Source organism: Pinus tabuliformis, chromosome 1_2 (assembly GCF_031772625.1).
Source record: "Pinus tabuliformis cultivar Carrire ecotype Pingquan chromosome 1_2, CPIR1, whole genome shotgun sequence".
NCBI lineage: Eukaryota > Viridiplantae > Streptophyta > Pinopsida > Pinales > Pinaceae > Pinus > Pinus tabuliformis.
In genome coordinates this window covers 438870239-438892268 of record NC_142298.1, presented here as the reverse complement: position 1 = coordinate 438892268, position 22030 = coordinate 438870239, and the positions used below count along the sequence as shown (strand labels likewise).

The window sequence follows — 22030 nt, the reverse complement described above, 5'->3', positions numbered from 1 at the left end:
GGGTTGGAAAAATAATTTATCCCCTCATAGGTTAATTAACTGAATTTTCTGGCCCAAAATTAATTAAAATCCTAAACTAGAAATTTAATTAATTCTAAGTCCTAGGTAAATTTAAATTCTTCAAAGGCAAAATTCATCGATCCTAAAAAATTAAATTTTAAGAGGTCCAAGGACTAAGGTAAATTAATTATTTTGATAAATTTTTAAACCTTTGATCCCTGGGGTTAAGTGAAAGTCAAATTTTTGGGGAAATTAACTCAAAAATTTATTTTTTGAGTTAATTAAAATGCATTTAAGTGAGAATTTCAAATTTTCTTAAAAATCAAATATTTTGACAGATGAGATTAAAAGACATTTTGATCTTCATCAACGGTCGAGATTACTTTGACGAGGATCACTTGAACTAGCCGTTGGAGGATTTATCTTTAAATAGAAGGTCATTTGTCAGTCGATCCATCCGATCTTTGAGTCACGTGCATAACAAGAAGCTCTTGTGTAGAATTTTTCTAGAAAATAAAAAAGACTTTGGGGTTAAATTCTGCTAGTGTTACTCTTCATGGGAATACTGTAAGATGTGTTATTTTTATGCATAATTTTTTCTAAAGCCATTGTGATAGCTTCTGAAGAGTGATTTGAGTACAAGTATCTTGCTCAGTCGCTGGGGTTTGAATAATAATTTAAATTTAAACATAATAGAAGGTATCTCTATTTGTCTAAATTTTATTATTATTTTCTTGCTCTATTTTTAATAGTTGGATCGAGTTTTGCAGGGAAATCTTGATTTAGATCATCGGACGTTAGGGGAAGTTTTCAGTTGGACCAGCCAACTCCCTATTTGTGTTTCCTAAAGAGCCCAACGAAATTAATCTTGAGCTTATCATAAGATTTTTTGTTTTATTGATGCATGGGGGTTTCGAGTTAGCACCTCCTTTAAAATTTAATTTTCTTTTTAAGTTTTGTGTGGCATAATGATAGATTTGGCTACTTAGAGCCTTTAGCTTGTAATTATTGTAATTATTTAACTGGTTTTTTGGGGTTTCTTATTATTGTATATATCGTTTTAGTGTTTTCTTGTCACCGTGTAGCGACAGATCTGAGGAGAAAGACTATATAGAGTCTAGATCTAGGCCCTCGAGGGCAAGATCTGGATCTCTAGGGTGTTTTTTGCGAATTTCTCCAAGGATTTCTATGGAATTTTGTTAACAAAAGTTTCAAAACATTTAAAAAAGAGGATTTTCTAGAGCGGGATTGAAGAAGGGTTTACAAACCCTTAATCATATTTTGGCGGCTCACCCTCCTCCCTATTTCAAGGTTGGCCCTAATTAACCCGTAGACTTGCCCTCACTCCAGCTCTCTTGCTGCGGCATACCATTGCATGTCGGGCTTACGGCCCAGCTGTATCCTCCTACCAGCCTGTGTCTACCCCTTCTTCGCTACCCATCTCCCCACTGTAACCCAGGTTTGCAGCACACCTCTGCCAAACCCTGCCTACGGCCTTGTTACCCAACACCTCACTTGCCCGGCCTGCATACATTACCTTGGAGCTTACGTTGCATCCTGCACAAGCCTACCAACATCCTAATCCTCACAGCCACCATACCCTTTGCTTATGTCAAAACTCTACCTTCCAGGCCTCCTCCCAAGGCAACCTTACCTATTCTTGCTACCCATCGTACCCAACAAATTTCCACTCCAGCATTCCAACATTCTCTTCCACAGATGTCATTGCTCTTGCCCGAGTTTTTGCCACCATTCTCCCTCAACTTGCAAGTTAAACCCGAGCCAACTCCCTTCTCTGCTCGAAATGTATCCCTCTCCTTTGCTCAGCTCCCGCTGTCTCTCCTCTCTGCTGCCGTCCAAACTTGCACACTCACAAAAAACATTTCTATTTCCATTTGCATCTTTTGGTATTTCGCATTAGGGTTAGTTCTTCTTTTTAAATAAAAAATCTGATTTCAATTTTAATTAAACTTTGGTTAGATTAATTTTAATTTACAAATTCGATTTTTTTTGTTTTGATTGTTGTTTTTCGATTTTCTTTTAATTTTTATTTTGATTTGATTTTTTGTTTTACATTTTTTCATTTTTTTTTTTTACTTATGACTTAGAGTTGTGTTTTTATTTTTTTATTTTCATTTTGAATTCATTTGAAAAACATTTAAAAGATGTTTAAAAAACATTAAAAATCTAAAACAATTTAAATTAAAAAAAAAAAAAATTGGTGACTTTGGAATTGTGAATGAAATAAATCAAAAGGAGAATTGAAGCTTTCACATTTGAAAATTTAAATTTTTATGCGGCCTACGACCCATAAAAAATTTAAATTTAATTAAGTTCTTTTGATTTTTATTTTTGGTCACATAAAGTTTTTTTTATTAAACATTTTCCACATGAAATTTGCTTCATAAGTTTAGTACATTAAAAATTTACCTAAGGGATAATTAAATTCTAATCTAAAGTTCCTTGGTGTCTTTTTTGTGTTAAGTGTAAAATTTTGAAGGGAGAATGATGCAGGAGCATTCAGACTTAGCCAACAATGTGACTGTATGTTCACATGTTGTGGCTAGCAAGAGATGAATTTCACTGACCTGAGTGGTCAAAATCAGTTTTAGTAGAGAGGGTTGGATCTCTCGAATCAATCTTTATCTCAATTATTGTAAAATTAGAATATTGTATTATTTTTACTATTTAGACTAAGAGATAAGTTGTTAGTATAGGTGTGCAACAGAGCTTGAGAATAGAGATTTAATTGTTAGATTGATTAAAATAGGGATAGAGTTGTTAATGTTGTTAGGATAGGATTCGATTCATAAAAGAAAAAAAGAATGTAATGACAGGGAGATTAGATGATTGAGAATAGAGTGAGTAAGCAAGAGTTTGTGTGACAGAGATAGGGTTTGAGATTGAACAGAGGTTTGAAAACTGTTGTAATAGAGTTGAAAGGGCCAAGACTTTGTAGTTTACATTTTGTTGAATAAATGATGAAGTGTGGTGTTGCGTGTTAATACTGGTAAAGAAATTCATTCGGATTGGTGTATCGGCGTTCAGGACTTATTCGAGTATTTTTCTTTGTTTAAACACTTTATTTATAAATCACCGTAAATCAGTGTTAAGTGTAATATTGAGCTTAAAGCGCTAAAACTCCCCTTAAGCGCTTTTTCATTAAAGAATGAATTAAACACGTGGGTTGTATTTGATAAACGGGAAGCGGTATCTCGCGCGCCCAAAAGGAGGTAAATGGTATTGTTCCAAGTTCGCGCGATTAACCTTAGCGGCCGACACGTAGCCGAGGAAAACCACTTTTCTCGTGCGCTCTCAATTTGATATCAACCGTGCAAGAATCCGTGCGAGATCGCGCGACAACCATTCGATTAGACAGTTCACATTGACGGTGGAGATCGTCCGGGTAAGTTGATAAGCAGACGACGCAATATCTGTTGGATCTGGAGAGTTGAGATCAACGGCGTGGATTGAAGCGCTCAACCAAAAGGAGAAGACAACGAGGGACCGTCGATGATTGGTCAAGATAAGCGGGACCCTTAGAAAGAAAACACACGCACAAAACCTGTTTGCGCGCAGCTGATTGGTTATAAAGTTAACCATTAGTCTAATTAAAGACTACCACCTCTTTTCGTCAACCTTCTGCGTCAGAGAATTTTGTGGTATTGATTTCTCTATTGTCAAGCGTGATTAATGTTTTAGAATCATATCTAAATATTGACTATAGGAAAAAGATAAATTCTAGATCTAGGTTATTGAAGATTTTCATTTTAATTGCTAGAATATATTGCATGATAAAGTTTTGGGCATTTACATTTAATCGTTCATGATTATCACTTTCATCACATTTATAAATTGCTTTGGATAATTTGTTTTTATCTAGTTTATGGTTAATTGAATATAAAGGCATTGGTCTAAAATCATTTCTATTTTGTGGTAATGTCTTATTTGTCTTAATTGTTAGATCTATCCATCTCGGTTAGCCAAGACTTGGTCTATATTCTACAAGTTGTTCATTCTTAAGTCTCCTAGAGCCTGTGTTCCACGGGTTTCCTTCGTTCATTTACCCGTAAGGACTACCTCCCTTGACTTGTCTAGGAGAGAGTCTAAACGGAGTGATTAAGGATTAGAGTGACAACCCTTATTCTAAGCGTTGTCGCGGTGCTTAGACACTTTGTGCGACAACAATACTCATAGAAATACAAGGAGAAATAACCTCATATTAACGATGCAAAATCAAAACCCGGGATGGGACTACCACGTTCCACTCGACCATAGAATGGCTAAGCCAAATCTCTCTTCAGCCATTCACCCCAGTGTCATATTCCAAGCATGAATGTGGGACTCAAGCCAAAAGAACCAACCAGGGCATCTCGAGGCTAAACCACTTCACCCTCATCAATAGAAACCAGGTTTTACCGTAATCCATCCCAGATCACTAGGACAACATAATAAACATGTAATAACAGGCTTTATCATGATCTCCACTCGATCAATAGGCCAAACAAGCATGGATGCCACTGAATTTCTCCACCTACACCGTGAGGAATTTTCTTGTCTCCATGTCTCTCAGGCTTTACCGCAATCCACATAGGATCATTAGGCCTTAAACCAAGACCCACTCTCCAGGCTTTATCGAATATCCCAACTTGGGATTACTAGGCCCAATGAAGAGCAAAACACCTCTTGGCTTTACCGTATATCCTGCCATTCACTGGCAAGGATTCCTAGGCCCACCGAGGCAACACAATCCTGGCTTTACCGCAACCCACAGTCTGGCTCAAGGGTTACTAGGCCAGTGGCTTTACCGTGATCCACAGTCTGGTTCAGGGACCACTAGGCCATGTGCTCTATCATTCGGAGATCCACCTCACTCAGCTTCGAATCCATCCGACAATCCAACACAACCAAAACATGAGAACCCCATCACACCGTGGCTATCAGGAAATGGTAAGGCTAAGTTAGAAACATTGTCACACCTTGAAAAACCCATGCCATAACAGCAAAAGAACCACATGCAATACCAGGCATGCCAAATCTAGTAAGGAAAATACAAATGTAGATTGATACCTGCAAAGAATATTGCTGTAGTTGCTTGATCTTGCTCTTGCTTGCCTGATCTTTGCTTCCACTTGCCTTCTTTGCCTTTCTTGATCCAATGCCAAAATGCTCCAAGAAAACTCTAAGCGTCCAAGAGTGAGAGAGACAGAGAGAATAATGAGAGAACTTCAAAACTGAACTGACAAAAGATTACAAACTAATTCTCAGAAGCCATTTTATCAATTAGGCCTCTACATTCTTCATTTTCCATTATTTTCCTCCTCGCATTCAACCTGTGACCTTTCACCTTCCTTTTCTCCTAATTTCCATTATTTTCATAAATAAATGTGCCAAAAATGTATTTTGCCTTTCCAAAGCCTTAGCCTTTGCCTTTGCCAATTTCCTTAGCCATATTAACCAAAATGAACACCCACATTAGGATGTCTTGCCCAACATTCAGCTTGGAATAAGCGTCCCGTCAACCGTGGTTATTATTTTGCCTTTATTAACTTTTATTACATGGAATTTTCACCAGGGTTGTTACATTTACACTTGGGACAAAAAATAGATAATGCAACATTTTCATCTTTTAGTTTGTTTTGTATCCTAAGGTATCTATTTTGAAATTATCAAGCAAACTGCCTATTTCAGCTCTACTTACTGTTCCAGTTGTAGACTTATTAATTCCGGACATCACAAGACCTCTTGGATTTTTGTTAGTCCTAGCCTTACCCCTAGAGATATGTTTACATAAATCACAAATTTCTCCAAATGAAAGTTTTGAAACATCTCCCTTGCCCATTAAATTAAGAAGATCAATCCATTCATCTTTGATGGATTTTAACAAAAAATCTTTTAGTGTTTCATCATCCAAATTATACATCTTATCTCTTTTGATGTTGTAAACAAATCTATCAACTAGATCTTCAAGGCTCTCGTCCTCTTTTTGCATCATCTTAAAGACTTCATCTTTAAGGTTGTGGGGCGTACATTAATCCTTGTATTTTTCTAAGAACACATTTTTCATTTCATCCCATGTTCTAATTGTATGTGTTCCTAATCCCATAAACCATTTAAGTGCTCCATCTTTAAGAGTTGCTGGAAACAATTTCAACTTTTGAGGATCAAGTAAGTAATCATAAGTTCTACATAGAACTTCAAACTCAAAAAGAAATGTTTCAAGATCCTCATGTCTTAAACCATGGAAATTAGGGAGAATGGAGGGTGAGATGTTCTTCATTGTAGCTATGGTATCTTCATCAAAGATGGGAAATCCATAAGGATTTGGTTCACCTTTACCACCACCTTGACCTCCACCTCCTCCTCTATTTCCTCCTCTGCCTCTTCCACCTCCAATCCTAAATTCACCACCATCTACATTATGCACTTCTCCTTCTCCTTCCCCTGCCATTGTAGATTCTTCAGAGCTAATATAAGGTTCTATAATAGGATTATCTAGCTCTTCTTCTGGTTCCTCTACTAATGGTATGTTAAAATAAGGTTCTTCTTCTTCTTCTTCACTAGGCACCTCTAGTTCTTGTCCTAGAAGTTGTTCTCCTGTTGAAGAGAGGAAAATTACTCCTTTTGTTGGGGATGTGGGTTCGTCAACTACAACTTCTGTAGAAGAAGTTGGTGAATCTCTAGATTAGATTTATGATCTATGAACCTCAGGAAGTCTATGTCTATCTGCCAATGATGGGATGCGAGTATGGTTGGTTGGCGTGGCACTATGAGGTCTAGGTGGGGTGACTGGTGATGTTGGAATTGAACTTTGACCTCTACTTATAAATCTACCCCTAGAATCCCTTTCTTTATGCAAATTTTTTTTTTTATCAAATTAAAAACTTGTAAAATGAAATGCAAGAATAGAATCCTATATACACTTCCCCGGCAACGACGCCAAAATGTTTGGTAAATTAATTATCTTTAATTTACTTCATTAAATGTCAACCAGGATTTGTGTGCTTGTGAAATGTATGTGCACTATATATGTTAGGATTTAATTTGTAAATTAAGTGATCTAAGAATGAAACTAATTGTAAAGATGAATGAATGCTTTTTATACAATTTGGAGAAAATCAACGCACATGTTCTTTCAATCTAGAGTCCTAACTAAGTTGAGCTTTGAAAATAAAAGATCTTATCTATATTGTAGAAATCCACACTTAATTATAACTATCAAAAGGAAATGCTTGAAAATTGAACATGAAAAAAAATGATTTAACTCTACTGCTACGGAATCGAACTCATTCTGCACTAGTTGTTGAAAAGAAATCTTTAAGCTAATTTACAAATATGAAAAACCTATTTTGAATAATACTAAGAGTAAATAATAACAAAATCTAGATTTCAAAAGATAAAGTTGCTTCAAAAGAGAATGACAATGAAATCTAAAATGTGAAATCTTAACTCAAGACTGGTTACTAATGTGCGCATCAACCTCTAAAGTGTACTCTGTTTAGCATATCATAAATTAAATGTGAACAAGGAAATGACTAAGAGAAGCTGAAATTGAATGCTAAAACAACTAAATAGTGATATAAAAAATGCACAGCATAAGACAACAACTAGCTTCTAGCTTGCACTGTGGCAACCTGAACGAAGATCGAAGTTGACGCTAGGGTTTTGCATTAGGGTTCCATGGCGGGACGTGCAGGGGGGAGCGCCGCTCCCTCCTACAGTCAGGTAGTCACAGAAGGAGGCAAGGAAGCAGGAGGGAAGAATTTCAAAAAACCGTCGGAAAAGAGTCCAAAAGCAAGAGGCAAGGAGACAGTTGGAAGAAACGAATCCCAGGGTTAGGAAGGGAATCAACAGGAAACAAGTAAAGAAAAGGAAAAGGGAGATGGCAGCGGAAAAACGACTCCCACAAGAACCAAGGGAGTCTGCAAACCCAAATCGAGCATCATTCCCCGGGTCATATTGAGTGACCCAGCGATTCAAGCGCACAGGGACCATATGAAAGAACATGCAATCATCTGCAAGTTCATGGGGTTATGGCCAATAGAGAGGGCATTACATATCTAGATTAGAAGCCACTGAAAGCCAAAGGGGGAAATACATTTACATCTGGGTTCTAAGGGATTCTTCACAGTGGTGTTCGCGAACCTAGAGGACAAAGACAGAGTGTTTGAAGGGGGGCCTTATTTCTATGCCGCGACAGGACTCTACATGCGGCCATGGATGATGAACTTTGTCCCGGAACGTGAAACATTTACATCTATACCAGTTTGGATCAGACTATACTCATTACCTCTGGATTACTGGCTACCAGAATCCTTGAAGACCATAGGCAACAAGCTGGGGCATTTTCTGAAGATATCAGAGGCAACTCTCAAAGGTAAATATACCTCCTTTGCCCGAATATGTGTGGAAATGGATCTATCTGGAGCCCTTCCGGAAGCAATAATTTTAGAGGTATATGATGAAGAATGGGTGCAAACGGTGGACTATGAGCACATACCTTTTAGGTGCCGCAAATGTCATGAACACGACCATCTATTTAGAGACTGCCCAACAAACAATATGGATGGTAATGGGAGAACCTCTCCGGACAAAGATCACGAGGGTTTTACCAAGGTTGGGGCCAAAGGGAAAGGGGGTAAACGGCCACACAAGAAAAGCAGTGAAGACAGAAACACAAGACACAATAGTTTCAAAACCCTAGAGGAAGTAGAGGAGAATGTGGAGACAGTCCAGGACAGGGAGAACGCATCTAAGGAGCAGGAAATGGAAACTGAAATGGAGGATATCACAGTAAACAACCAGCAGAAGGAGGATCTACCAAGTGGCATGGAGATCAGTAAAGACTATGAGATGACTCCAAGTGAGGCAGGAACAGAGGACCATGAACTACAGGAGATTCTAGACAGGGAAAATCTGGATCTAGAACTATTCCTGGAACGAGGCAGGAAAAAAGGAGTGGACTCCTTGCCAAAAGAAGACTATGATCGAGTTCAACAACTCTTTCTATGGAGGGCACAATCGAAGGGAATTGGCGTCAAGAGAAACCACGAAAGCCAGGAGCAGAGTGGGGTCAAAATGATGGAGAACTCATAGGCACAATCTCCAAAGAACTCAAGAAGGAAAAGAGGAAGGAAAAGACAGAATGAACTGCTAAACGAATGTGGAAAACTATTGATTAACTCAGGTAAGATGAAAGATCTTACCAGCTACTCCTTTACTAACCTTTCTTAATGAAGCTTACAACATGGAATATTAGAGGCTTAGGTAGTAGAAGGAAACAAAGGAATCTGAGTAACAGAATAAAAGAAGAAAAACCAGATATGGTCTTTATTCAGGAGACTAAATGTTCAATGGATAAAATAAGAGAAATTCATAATAAATGGTTAATCAAGTATGAGTACTTAGAGGTTAAGGAAAATAACTCAGCAGGAGGGATTCTAACACTGTGGGACCCACAGAAATTTGGAATCCTGGAGGCGGAAGCATCCAGGAACTATCTATCTTTGGTGTGTAGTCCTGTAGGTGATAAGGAGACTTACATGATAACAAATGTTTATGGACCTCAGCAGCAAATGGACAAACTCAAGCTTCTTACCTCTCTGGAAGATCTAAGAGCAAGACACCCCAACATGCCCTGGATAGTTGCAGGGGATTTCAATATGATAAGATCTCTTTCGGAAAAAAAAAGGAGGCACTAGACAACTAGGTAGAGACTCTGAAGCCTTTCAGGATTTCATAAGGAACATGGGACTAGTGGACACTGAAACTATAAATGGCACCTTCACTTGGAACAATAAAAGGGGAGGGGCTTCTCAAGTGGCTTCCAAACTTGACAGATTTATTATTTTTGAGGATCTCCTCCTCACTGGACCAGCCATCACCGCTTCCATTCTGCCCTTTGGAGGTTCGGATCACTGGCCAGTTCAGCTAGAAGCTACCTTTATGGGCACTCCGAGAAACAGGCCCTTCAGATTCGAAAATGCCTGGCTCTCTCACCCCAAATTCAATAGTAACATTGATAAATGGTGGAAAGAGGAGTTAAATATTCAGGGTACCAAAATGTATATGCTCCAGCAGAGACTCAAGCATATTAAATCTAAACTCAAAGCTTGGAACAAAGAGGAATTTGGGGATATCCTCAAGGCCAGAATAGAAACTGAGCAGAAACTACAGGAAATCAATCAGATCAATATCACAGAGGGCTTCAATGAAGAGAGGCAAAAACTAACTAACTCTCTGCAGGAAGAATGGGAGGACCGATGTCTACAAGAGGAAATTTTCTGGAGACAGAAATCTAGGATTCAATGGATCAAAGAGGGAGAAAGAAACACAAAGTTCTTTCACAAATCCACTATGGCACACAGGGCACATAATAAAATCACAAAGATTAAGGATTCTCAAGGTATTGAGCTTGTATCTCACATGGACATGGAATCGAGTCTAGTCCAACACTTCTCCAATATTGCAAAGGAGCCACTGGAGGATAGATCTAGGTTCATTGATCAATTCACCCAGTATATTCCCAAGTTGGTCACCAGAGAGGACAACCACAATCTTAACAGACCGGTCTCAGAAGAGGAGGTCAGTGAGGTGATTAAGGAAATGCAAAGTGGAAAAGCACCAGGCCCGGATGGTTTCAATGTAGACTTCTTCAAAGCCTGTTGGGACACAGTCAAGCAGGACATCCTCGAAGTTGCGGAAGACTCAAGAAAATCCAAAAAGGTTCTGAAAGCACTGAATGCCTCCTTCATAGCCTTAATCCCCAAGAAGGAAAATGCTATGACTCCGGATGGATTCCGACCCATAGCGTTATGCAATGTGGTGTATAAAATCATCTCCAAAGTGATAGCTAATAGACTCAAGCCCCTGCTACCTTCCCTCATCTCGGAAGAGCAAACAGGCTATGTGGAAGGAAGATAGATTCTCAACAACATCATCCAAGCACATGAGGTGGTTCACTCTCTTAAATGTAACAAGCAAGCAGGCATGATAATACAGTTGGACCTTGCGAAAGCCTATGAAAAACTTAGCTGGTCTTATATTAGAGCTATTTTAAAAGCCTATGGCTTTGACCAAAACTGGATAAGATGGGTTATGGCACTAGTTACCACAACCAGCTTCTCCATTCTGCTTAATGGAGCTCCTTCAAGTCCCTTCTCACCTTCCAGAGGGCTCAGACAGGGAGATCCGCTCTCACCTTTCCTTTTCGTCCTCATGATGGAAGGGCTAGGTAGGGCAATCAAAATGGCAAATGTGGATGGTCGAATTCAGGGTATCAAACTCACCCCGGATGGAGAGGCTAACACTCATCAACAATTTGTGGATGATACCATGTTGTAGGGCATACCCACAGTTAAGGAAGCAAAAGCAATCAAAAACATACTAAACGACTTTGCTATGGCAGCAGGAATAGAGGTAAGCCTCAACAAGTCAAAAGTTTTTTCTTTAATACTAATATTGCTATACAAAGAAACATTACCAGGATTCTTGGTTTTCAAAGGGAACAGTTACCGTCCAAATATCTTGGCATTCCCCTCACTGACAAACCTCTAAGCAAGACAATATGGGAAGCAACTCTAAATAAACTTCAGGACAAGTCAAAAAATGGACATACAGATCCTTAAACCTAGCAGGGCGACTTGTGCTCACACAGGCGGTCCTACAGGCCATTCCTATTTTCATGTTTGCAGCTCTCCTTGCACCTCAAGGCATTAAGCAACAAATAAGAAACATACAAAGGGACTTTCTATGGGGCAAAGGGGAGGAGAAGAAGAAATGGGCTTTAGTAGCCTGGGACAAGCTTTGCAGGCCCAAAAGCCATGGCAGCTTGGGGCTGCATGATCCAAAAACTCTCAACAAAGTCTCGGGAGCTAAGCTCTGGTGGAGATGGATCAAGGAGCCAAATGCCCCCTGGGCCAAACTTTGGAAACAAAAATATGCCAAGGATTGGCAGGAGAAGGATCATATCAGAATGTCAGGATAGATTAGGGGCTCACACATTTGGAAACTTGCTTGGGAGAATAAAAGCATTGTTCAACAACACTGTTTTTGGGAAATCTGAGCAGGGGACTGTGCTCGATTTTGGGAGGACAACTGGCAACAGGAACCCATCTTGAACAGGAATGACCTAGCAGCCCTTAAGAGAGACACTGAGTGCAAAGGTCTGTTAGTGGTAAAAGATTTCTAGAATCAGGAAAGTAACAATGTTAAATGGAGAAAATGGAAGGACCTAGGGTACAGTGATGAGAATCCTTTGAGGGCCAAGGCAGATGCTCTTTCCCAGGATTTGGAGCATAGGCGGATTCTGGTTTCATCCTTACCTGACCAATTACTATGGGGAAAGAACAATGAAGGTAACTTTAACCTCAAAGAAGCAAAACAAGCAGTCACAGGTTTTAATTTTGTAAATACAGAACAAGTCTGGAAGGAGCTTTGGCAAACTCCTCACTAGATGAAAATAAAGTTATTTATTTGGTTGGTGCATCAAAGAAAGATCCTAACTTGGGAAAACCTTCTTAAGAAAGGCTTCATTGGCCCTTCCAAATGTCACCTCTATGGCTCACATGAGGAAACAATTGAACACCTTCTCAACCTCTGCCCTTTCTCTGCTAAGGTGTGGAACTGGGTGGCCTCAATCTTCAGACAAATAGACAGGGACAGTCTCAGCATATCCAACACTTTGAAAAATTGGAGGAAGAACTTCTCAGAGAATGAGATCATCAACAAAGCGTGGATGCTAGCACCAGGCTTTGTCATCTGGAATGTTTGGAAAGAGCGCAATAGACGGATCTTCAAAAATAAAGCTAGCGAGCCCCAACACATAATCAATCAAATTCTTAAACAGCTTAAAGAAACAGTTAAAAGCCTTTTGAAGTCAACTCCCAAGGATCCTCCTCTGCCTCACGAGGAGAAGATTATACAAAATTTGGGACTACAATCCATCAATCCTCAAGGAATAAGAAAGGAAGTGAGAACAATCAACACAGGGGCCAGTAGTTGGCAGCCCCCTCCACAGGGCTTCTTCAAAGTAAACATTGATGGAGCTTCAAAAGGAAATCCAGGGGTAGCTGGCTTTGGGGGTGCTATAAGAGATCATCAGGGGCACACTAAATACATCTTCCATGGCCACTTGGAAAAGGGTACCAATAATATGGCTGAACTTCTAGCATTAGAACAATGCTTGGAGATCCTGGTGGAGGCAAATGTACAGAATGCTATCATTGAAGCTGATTCAGAATTGATCATTAGAGCAGCCAAGAAGATTCACAATGGAACTTCGCCAGACAAAGTGTCTAAGCACTGGAAGCTACTGCAGGTTTTTTACCGTATCCACTCTCACTTGCAGACCCTTAAAACAATAAGATTTGTCCATGTCAGAAGAAAGGCAAACATGCTAGCGGATCGGTTGGCTAACGAAGGAGTGGCCAATAAGGACAGGGATTATCGACAGGCATGGGAGTTGCTTCCTGCCGGAAAACTGCGAGAGGACTGTTTATTCCTGGCAACCAAAGATTTGGAACTGTGGATGAACAATACTGATCGAAGGGATTCAGGAGACAGGTGTGAGGATGGTATCACCTAATTCGTCCACGAATTTTGGTTTTGGCTGCTCTCCACACCTCTGTTCTCTTTCGGTTGAATGATGAAGGCTATGAATCGGGCAGCACCTCAGAACTGGCTGCCTGTGTGCATTGGGATCAGTGGGTTATTGATGGAGACTCCAGGAGGAAGGCTCAGTATTGTTGGTGGGAATGGTCGGACGGTCTTCGCGTGGCGACTGAGTGTTCTGGTTTTTCCGAGAAACCACGAACTCAAAACCATAAATGGTATATCGCGCGGGCCAACAACGGTATCTGGTTTTTTGCAAGTTGCCTCTGATTCCACTCATTGTGTGACACGCGGCAACGGGAGGTGAGAGAAAACTACCCTCATCGGGCGGTTAACCTCCGCGCTTCTCGCCCGCGCGATATCTACGAGGGCCGTTGGATCGGGGTTGTGTATTCAACGGTGGGGATTGGTTCGAGCTGGTTGCTGGAGGGTCCGGACCCGAATTTGTTTAGTGGACCCATTCTATAGTTGTCGTCGGGTCCATTTGCTGGGCGTTGTGGGGTCCATTGTGGGTCCCTTCTGGTTTTTCCGCGAAACCACGAACTCAAAACCATAATTGGTATATCGCGCGGGACATACATGGTTTCTGGTTTTTTGTAAGTTGCCTCCGATTCCACTCATGGTGTGACACGCAGCCACGAGAGGTGAGAGAAAACTGCCCTCATCGGGCAGTTAACCTCTGCGCTTCTCGTCTGCGCGATATCCACGAGGACCGTTGGATCGGGGCTGGGTCTTCAACGACGGGGATTGATTCGAGCTTGTTGCTTGAGGGTTCCGTACCCGACTTTGTTTAGTGGACCCCGGGTGGGATGCATGTAAGGTTTTTATGGGCCTCGGTCCATGTTTTTCTGTCGTCCCTGCTGAATGGGATACTTTGTAAACTATGTAATTTGGTTAGATTAATAGAAGGATCGTCTCTTACTTATAAAAAAAAATGCATACCATAAGTAAACTCTTTTTGGTATTTTTGGTATATGAGTACCTTGTAAAAGAAATGACCATAACGAAAAGCAAAGCTACAAGTAAACTCTAAAAAAACGTTAATGCTAACAATAATGCAAAACTAAAACAAAACCTCATAGCTCGCAGGGGGCCCTCCCGGAGTGCAAGGTTGATTTAACAGTCAATGATTCTTCACGCACGCATTTAGAAAGTAACAAGAACTTGTATTAAGAGAATAGAGTATCAATTTGTCCACAAAAGGATTATAAACTTAATAACAATAATCGCCACTACTATGTTCTTTGTCTCGCTTACTGTTATTTATACAAATGATAAAAACAACTTCGAAAGAGTTTTAAGCTGATAAACTGTAAGAAAATTTGACACCTATGAGATTGATAACTAAGAGTCCAATCTCTTTATGACTTGTTATTGGAAAAGAAAGTCATAGGAGATTTCGTGTTTTAACAGCTAAGTGCCTCACTCACTTTATTCTCTGCTTCTTGTGTTTAACTACAACACGCAGTTTCCAAGTTTGACTCGGCTTTGACTTCAAGATCTCTTTTTTCGCTTAGCTTGCCAAGCAATGTCAATAGGTGGTTAACTTTCTGGAAGCCATATGTCATCTTTTGACAGTCTTCTTTCTTCTTCTGAAATGTTGCAACCTAAGTTGCACGAAACGAGGAAACGGGTACGAGTTTCCGAAACGGGAAGCGATACGAAACACGACCTCCCCAAATTTTGGAAACGGGGAAACGCGAATATATATATATATATATTGAAAATATTTAAATATATGTATATGTGTGCAATCATAAAGCATAAATGATACATTATAATTTATTACACTTAAACATTAAGATTTAATTTACATCACATTTACTCATGAATGATCACATAATGAAAATAAAAATATTGAAACATCCAAAAGCAACCTTTATTATATATCCAAATCTCAAAATCAGCCTTTATTTATATTAATATATGAGGCTGCAAGTACAATAAAGACTATAAGGCTACAAGAGAGAGATCCAAATCAGGATTTTATGCATCCACATCCCATTCTTTAGAAGGACCACTATTGTATTGGTAGTCTCCTCCTACATAGTCGAACGACCTTAGTGCTCTTGATTAAATACAAGTTTCATACCCTAGTACCCTACATGATCTTGATTATTGGGAGTTTCCCCTGCATAGAGGGCTTGGTTCTCTTGATTAAATACAAGTTCCATACCCTAGTACATGATAAAATCCAATGGAAACATTGCAATCCCCCCAATCCTGAAATCCTGGAAAACAGATAAGTCTGCTAGATTTTGAGTGAGATCTAAAATTCTACTTTCTCCATATCAAATCCAATGAGGGCGAAACCACTCTCAAACATCCTGAGTCATTTCATGGTAATGTTAAAAGTGATATTCTCCTTTATTTTTCATTTTCATCATTTTACTTAAATTTACTTTAAGAATTTAACATTACCATGAACTGCATATCAACACTAGGGCAAAAATTCACTTTTGTAACTTTAGACATGCATCTAGAAGTCACTAACATACCCTAAAAAAAAAAAAAAAGGTTAATGAGGAAACGTGGGTCGTACAGACGTGAAACGCGTTTCCGGCCGTACTGGCCACGTTTCCGTTTCGGGAAACGTGGCAGTACGGCCGGGAAACGCGTTTCACGGCCGTACCAAAAGTGTTTCCGCATTTCGTACCAGTTTCCGTACGGAAACGGACCTCTGTACCACATTTCCTGCAACATAGGTTGCAACTTATCTAACAATGGATTCTGTTGCAGAAACAAACATCAGTTGCAGAATATACAAAATTTAGTAATTGCAAGATACTTTTGTCATAATTTTAGTTAAAAAAGAGAATTTAAATATGGATGATTAATACCTTGTAGGTATTGATCTTGTAATGACCCATCATTAATGTAGAGAGCACGAGAATATTAGCATGCATACGATGCATGCATATGATAGCTACATATGCATGTATCGCATGCACTGCACTATTAACTATATTCTAAGTTACCTAAAATATTAAATATCCTGACACTCCTTCATATAGAAAAGTCGCATTCAACCAGCAGCGCATAATTCTTAATACTTCATGATTAATGAGCAATTATCAATGATATTAAGTTTAAAAGTATAAAGTAAAGGAAAAGGGTTATAAAGAAAATAAATGTAAGGAATTATGTAAAGCCTAAAAAAAATCAGGTTATATAATTATCTATTTAAGAAATTTTAAAATAAAGTATATATTATTAAAGGGATAATCTAAATCAAAATAAAGCATAGGACAAATAATTAAGCATATGACTTAAGACTTTAATTAAACATATAAAAAATTATAATCAAAGTGAAAAGGCACATGTTAAAATATCTTGAAGATGAAATTCGATTTTGCATGTTAAGAGGTGTCATTGAGAAAGAAGCGGTGGGCTCATAGGTGGAGGGAGCAACCACCGTCATTAAAGGGTACATAAGGAGAGGTCGAGGGCAGAGAAGGGGGGTGTTCTTGCCCTGTGAGTGTATTCGCTGTGAGGGTATTTGCTGTGAGTAGAAAGGAAACTGATGCGGGTGCCATAGGAGGAGGAAGGTGCTGTTGGAGGAGGAAGGAGAGGAAAATTACACATACTGGTTTGTGAGCCTTACTTGTTTTGAAGTTTCTGGGCACGGGGGAACGGTATGCATCGGTTGAGAAGCATACTGGGTCGAGTATCTAGGTATACTCGATTTGGCTGGGTGGTTTTGGTTATTCAGTAATGAGAAAGCGGGAGCAGTTTTGAAGCACCCTCACCGCAACAGCAGTAGCAAGCCAGGTAAGTATTTCTTCAAATCAATAATGGCTCTTTATTTAGCTAGGTCACTACATATGGTATCAGAGCCTTCGTTCAAACCCTGCGACCTAAGAGGCCCTACGCAATTTTGTGGTTGCTTCGATTCACTGCCCAACATGTCTCAGTATTCCCTGCGAGGACGATGAACGGCAAAAACGGAAAGCAGAAGTGGCTGTCGTGGAATGCTTGAAACCCTGGAAAATCTTGTTCATGACCGTCTTCATTCGGAGGCCGTATACGCGACTTTCGGGGCCAATTCCTCAATAACAAGGATACGACATCTTGTAAGGGTCCCTTGACGAAACGAATGGAGGGCGAAAACGGAACATATTGCTTGTACCAGGACTTCCAGTTGTCCGGGAGGAGGCGAAATTGTGAACGGTGCATAATTTTAATAATTTACTCTTGAAAAGGAGTTAATTCTACCGCCGGCTTCACAAACGCATACTGCTGGCTTCCAGGATCTCGTATTGTGGAGGCGTTGCGAGATTTTACGGTTATCGCTGCTTAGTTTTCCGAACGTTGAGTCCGCGGTTTATCAAGAGTTAGGGTTTGTGAATAAACGGAAATATTGCTTCAGTCTGCGCGAATACTTGCATCCACACATGCCAAGCCGGATTTTGGACGCAAAAGAGAGAATTTTGCTTCCATCTGCTAAGGTCAAAGCCAAAATAATGCTTTCTAGGGCACGTATTTGAAGAACTATGAGAAGGAATGAAACATATTGCCTTTAGACCAGAGCAAACACTGTAAATTGGTGTACGAGGTTGTGTAAAGATAGATGCTGCATGTTGAAGGCGAGCATATTCGGAGAATAAAGCAAAAAGACCAGCAAGTATCTCATTTACCTTATCAGAGTTGTGAGATTTTAAAACGGGTTAATGGCAGGTTAGGTTTCAGTAGTATTTCTGCAGCTTTTTCGTCCCTGCAATATGCACATATGCTAATCAGCGTCAGTAGCTTGTTGGATTACCCTTGGCAGAAATGTTTCACCCTAGCAGGCAAGCTTGATCAACAGGCGAATGATTTGTGAGAGAACAGGAATTCGTTAGCCATAATTTTGGGTCAAATTGTTTGAAAAACAACAGATGAGCTCCAGCAAGGGGCGTTTGTCGTTGTGGAAGAAGAAACTGTTCAAGCACCCGCCTACAGCTAATTCACAATGGCCGACAGAATTTATTTGTCCAATTTCCATGGCGCCGATGGCAGATCCTGTGATTGTTTCTTCAGGACAGTCTTATGAGAGAAGATGCATTGAAATCTGGATGGATCTTGGTCACAGATACTGTTATGTGAATGGAACGAAATTGAATTCTTCCACCGTCATACCAAATGTTGCCTTGAGAACTGCGATCTCGAATTGGTGCCAAGTGGTTGGCGTTCAGAAGCCTAATCCTCCTGATCAGGAGACTGCCAAAAGATTTGTCCAGAGAATATTGGCCAAAGGGAACGGGAGCTCTCGAGAAAATTCACCATGAAATAGTGGAGAGCATGGTGAAAATAGGGATAATCCAAGCACAGCAAGTTCTTATAGAAGTTCTCCTGGATCTGCGGCTGGCACGGCAAGACTTTTTGGAAATGACTTTCAGAAAAATTTAAAGAGTACCATTGAGAAGTCGAATTCCAGTGATACTGATAATAGCTCCACAGGGACAGTGTCGGATCATTTTCAGCATCTGTCTCTAAATCCCCCTGTTCGACTTACTCATTCAGCAACAGCCATGAATATACAGCAAGCTAGCCTTGATTCTTCTGCCTCTTCTGGAGAACTCTCTGTTCCCATTCCTCTTGCTACTAAACCTCGCAGTTTTTCATCTCAACCTCCAGAAATAGTTGAGGAGAATGAAGCCTATTCCTCTGTTTCTTATCCAGAAATATTAGTGGAATTTATGCAGAGATTGAGACATTCACAAACCTTCGAGCAAGAGCAAGCAGTGATTGATCTTCGGAAGCTCACTCGGACCAATGTTGAGAGCAGGACGACCCTCTGTAATTCCAAGTTGTTTTTGGCCCTCTTGCCTCTCTTGACATCAAGATATTCAGGAATTCAGATTAATGCTGTAGCTGCATTGGTGAATCTGTCGTTGGAGAACAACAATAAGGTGAGCATTGTGCGTGCAGGAGCAGTTCCCTACCTAATTGATGTTTTGAAAATGGGCCATCCCGAGGCATAGGAACATGCCGCAGGAGCAATCTTCAGCCTGGCCTTGAATGATGAGAACAAGACTGCAATTGGTGTATTGGGTGCTATTCCTCCTCTGATCCACATGCTAAGATCAAGTGAGGAGAGAGGAAGACAGGATGCGTTAATGGCTTTGTATCACCTGTCTTTTGCACAAAGCAATCGTGCTAAGCTTATAAAGCCAATTCTGAAGGACGCAAGGCTCTCCTTGATGCCAATGCTATAGGCTCATTGGTTGGTATTCTTGCCCAGCACCAAAGAGACAAAAGTAAAGGTACTCAGCTAATCCAAGAGCATACTGTTGCGGTTCTCCTATTGCTGTCTCGCAACAATCTCCGGTTTAAGTCATCAGCGACGCAGGCTGGTCTCATGGAACTTCTCGTTGGGCTGGCTGAGAGTGACAATGTGAGAACAAAAGAAAAAGCATCAATTCTGACGAGCATCATGAAAGGAGTATCTGATGATGAAGATGGAGATTCTATCCTTTCAAGATCACACTGGAAAACGTTGGGGTGGAGCTCTTCACCTGGACCTAATTCCACCGATTTCTGATTTGCTCGCCTATCAGTTCACGCATCTTTTCAATCTTCTCAGGTGAAGCAGATTGCTGGAAGAGCAGGTAGAAAGGGAAGTGGTTATCCAGAGGGTCTCTTCATATAGTTTGGTTTGATCAAGTTTCTGCCATACCTGTAGTTACATTCAAGTCTTGTGCCCACAACGAGATAATTTGCAGGAGGCTCTAAGACTACACAATCAGATGGTGGCTCTCTTTTTTTTTCATGGGCAGTTGAAGATCCTCTGTTGCTCCTGGGATTCATTTTATCAACTAAAGTTTGGCAAAGGTTAGTACAGTATTCAAACTTGTGTTATTTTTTTTTGATCAGAAAATTGCTTTCCTTCCGAGCATTTTGATAAATTAAATGGAGTTAGTGATTTAGTTTGTGCAGCATGTTAATTTACATGATAGAACTAGAAAGAATTGCTCATTGTTTTTTTTTTCGTTATTGGGGTTGCATTTCCTTGTTCAACATGAACTTTGTGGAACAACCTCTAGTATTTCTCAATTGTTATGGTTTACTTTTGGTGGTTTATTGAGAGATGTTTTGTTGGTCTTTGGACCTTAATTTAACAAACTTGTTTTCTTCATCATCATTAAGAATAGAATGCCAGTCACTGTCATAGTTGCACTTTTAACTTTAAATCTTTCAAATTTGTTCATGAAATTTTACCAAGTCGAATTTTTGTTTCCTTAGTTCCTTACTGGGTTTTCATCACTATCTTTTCAACTTTGTAAATGAGTGAAATTGCTTTAGATTTGAGGAGAGGTTATAAGTCTCTTAAACTTAATGTAGCCATAACCAAGTTTTAGTTGTAAGTGACATGTAAGCCTTTTGAGTTTGCAGTTGCAGATCAATGAACAACCCCTTTATACATTTATCAGTTGCAGTTGAGTGGATCATATGACATGTTCCAGTTTGACCATATCTTTGTACAGAAATTCATCCTGTAATCTAGAATCTGGATGACCTTCATTTCATCTCTAGTATACAGTTATCATATTTTATAATTTTTAATAATACCATACTATTTCCTTTTATCATTTGGATCATAAAAATACAAGTACAAAAAAAAAAAACCCCTTATGCAACACAACTTGGAGTGGAATGGCTTGATTTCATTGAACAAAATAGTAACATTCTGTCTCCTAGTATTCTTGATGCAAAGATCCCATTTAGGTGCTGTTGATAGTCTCACTCCTCTGAAGACAATGGAATGTTGTGCAAAAATGTTTCTATGATATTTTAATTGCAAAGGGTAACAAATTATTCTGTAGTGTCAGCATTGCAGCTATCCTTAATGATCTGGGTAACAGGGATTTACATCCCTGACTGTTGTGTCTGGAAACCGATTAGAAGGTGTTAAAGTTTGAAGTGTTTTTTTTTTTTTTTTGAAGGTACTCCCTTTCAAACTGTGTTTTGCTATTATGTGGAAAGGTGAAATACTGACTTGAAGATAATGTGCATAAGTTCATACTCTAGTCTCTTAAGTTGGGCAGATTTTCATATATCTTATGTGAAGTACTATACTGTCTTTAGTTTCTCTACTTGCAAGAAAATGAATGCGATCCCTTAAAAATATAGCAAGCATTGACAATCAGGAATGATGAGTGGTTGTATTGAATGACCTTGTCAAGATAAATCGTTATAGTGTTTCAATCTTGGTAGTGAAAGGTATGATCAGTCTGTTAAATATTACCTATAAAGTAGTTAAATTTGAGTCTGACAACTTTCCAATTCATTGAAGGAAAATCAAATCCATGTGGACTGTACAGTTAATATTCTTTGCCATATAAGTTTTGTGAGTAAAGCATGCACTATTGCATTAGTTGGTGCTGCAATGGGAATTGAACCAGAGGCCTCTACTATTGGCACAACTCCCTAAATTACT

General features: G+C 39.6%; 1 protein-coding gene and 1 pseudogene across 1 annotated transcript in view; one reads left to right on the top strand and one right to left on the bottom strand.

Annotated features, from left to right (window-relative positions):
- LOC149206235 (endo-1,4-beta-xylanase 2-like) overlaps positions 1-22030 on the bottom strand; it is a 269320-nt gene that overhangs the window by 80653 nt on the left and 166637 nt on the right. The window lies entirely within an intron of this gene.
- LOC149206236 (U-box domain-containing protein 38-like) lies at positions 17761-20152 on the top strand (annotated as a pseudogene).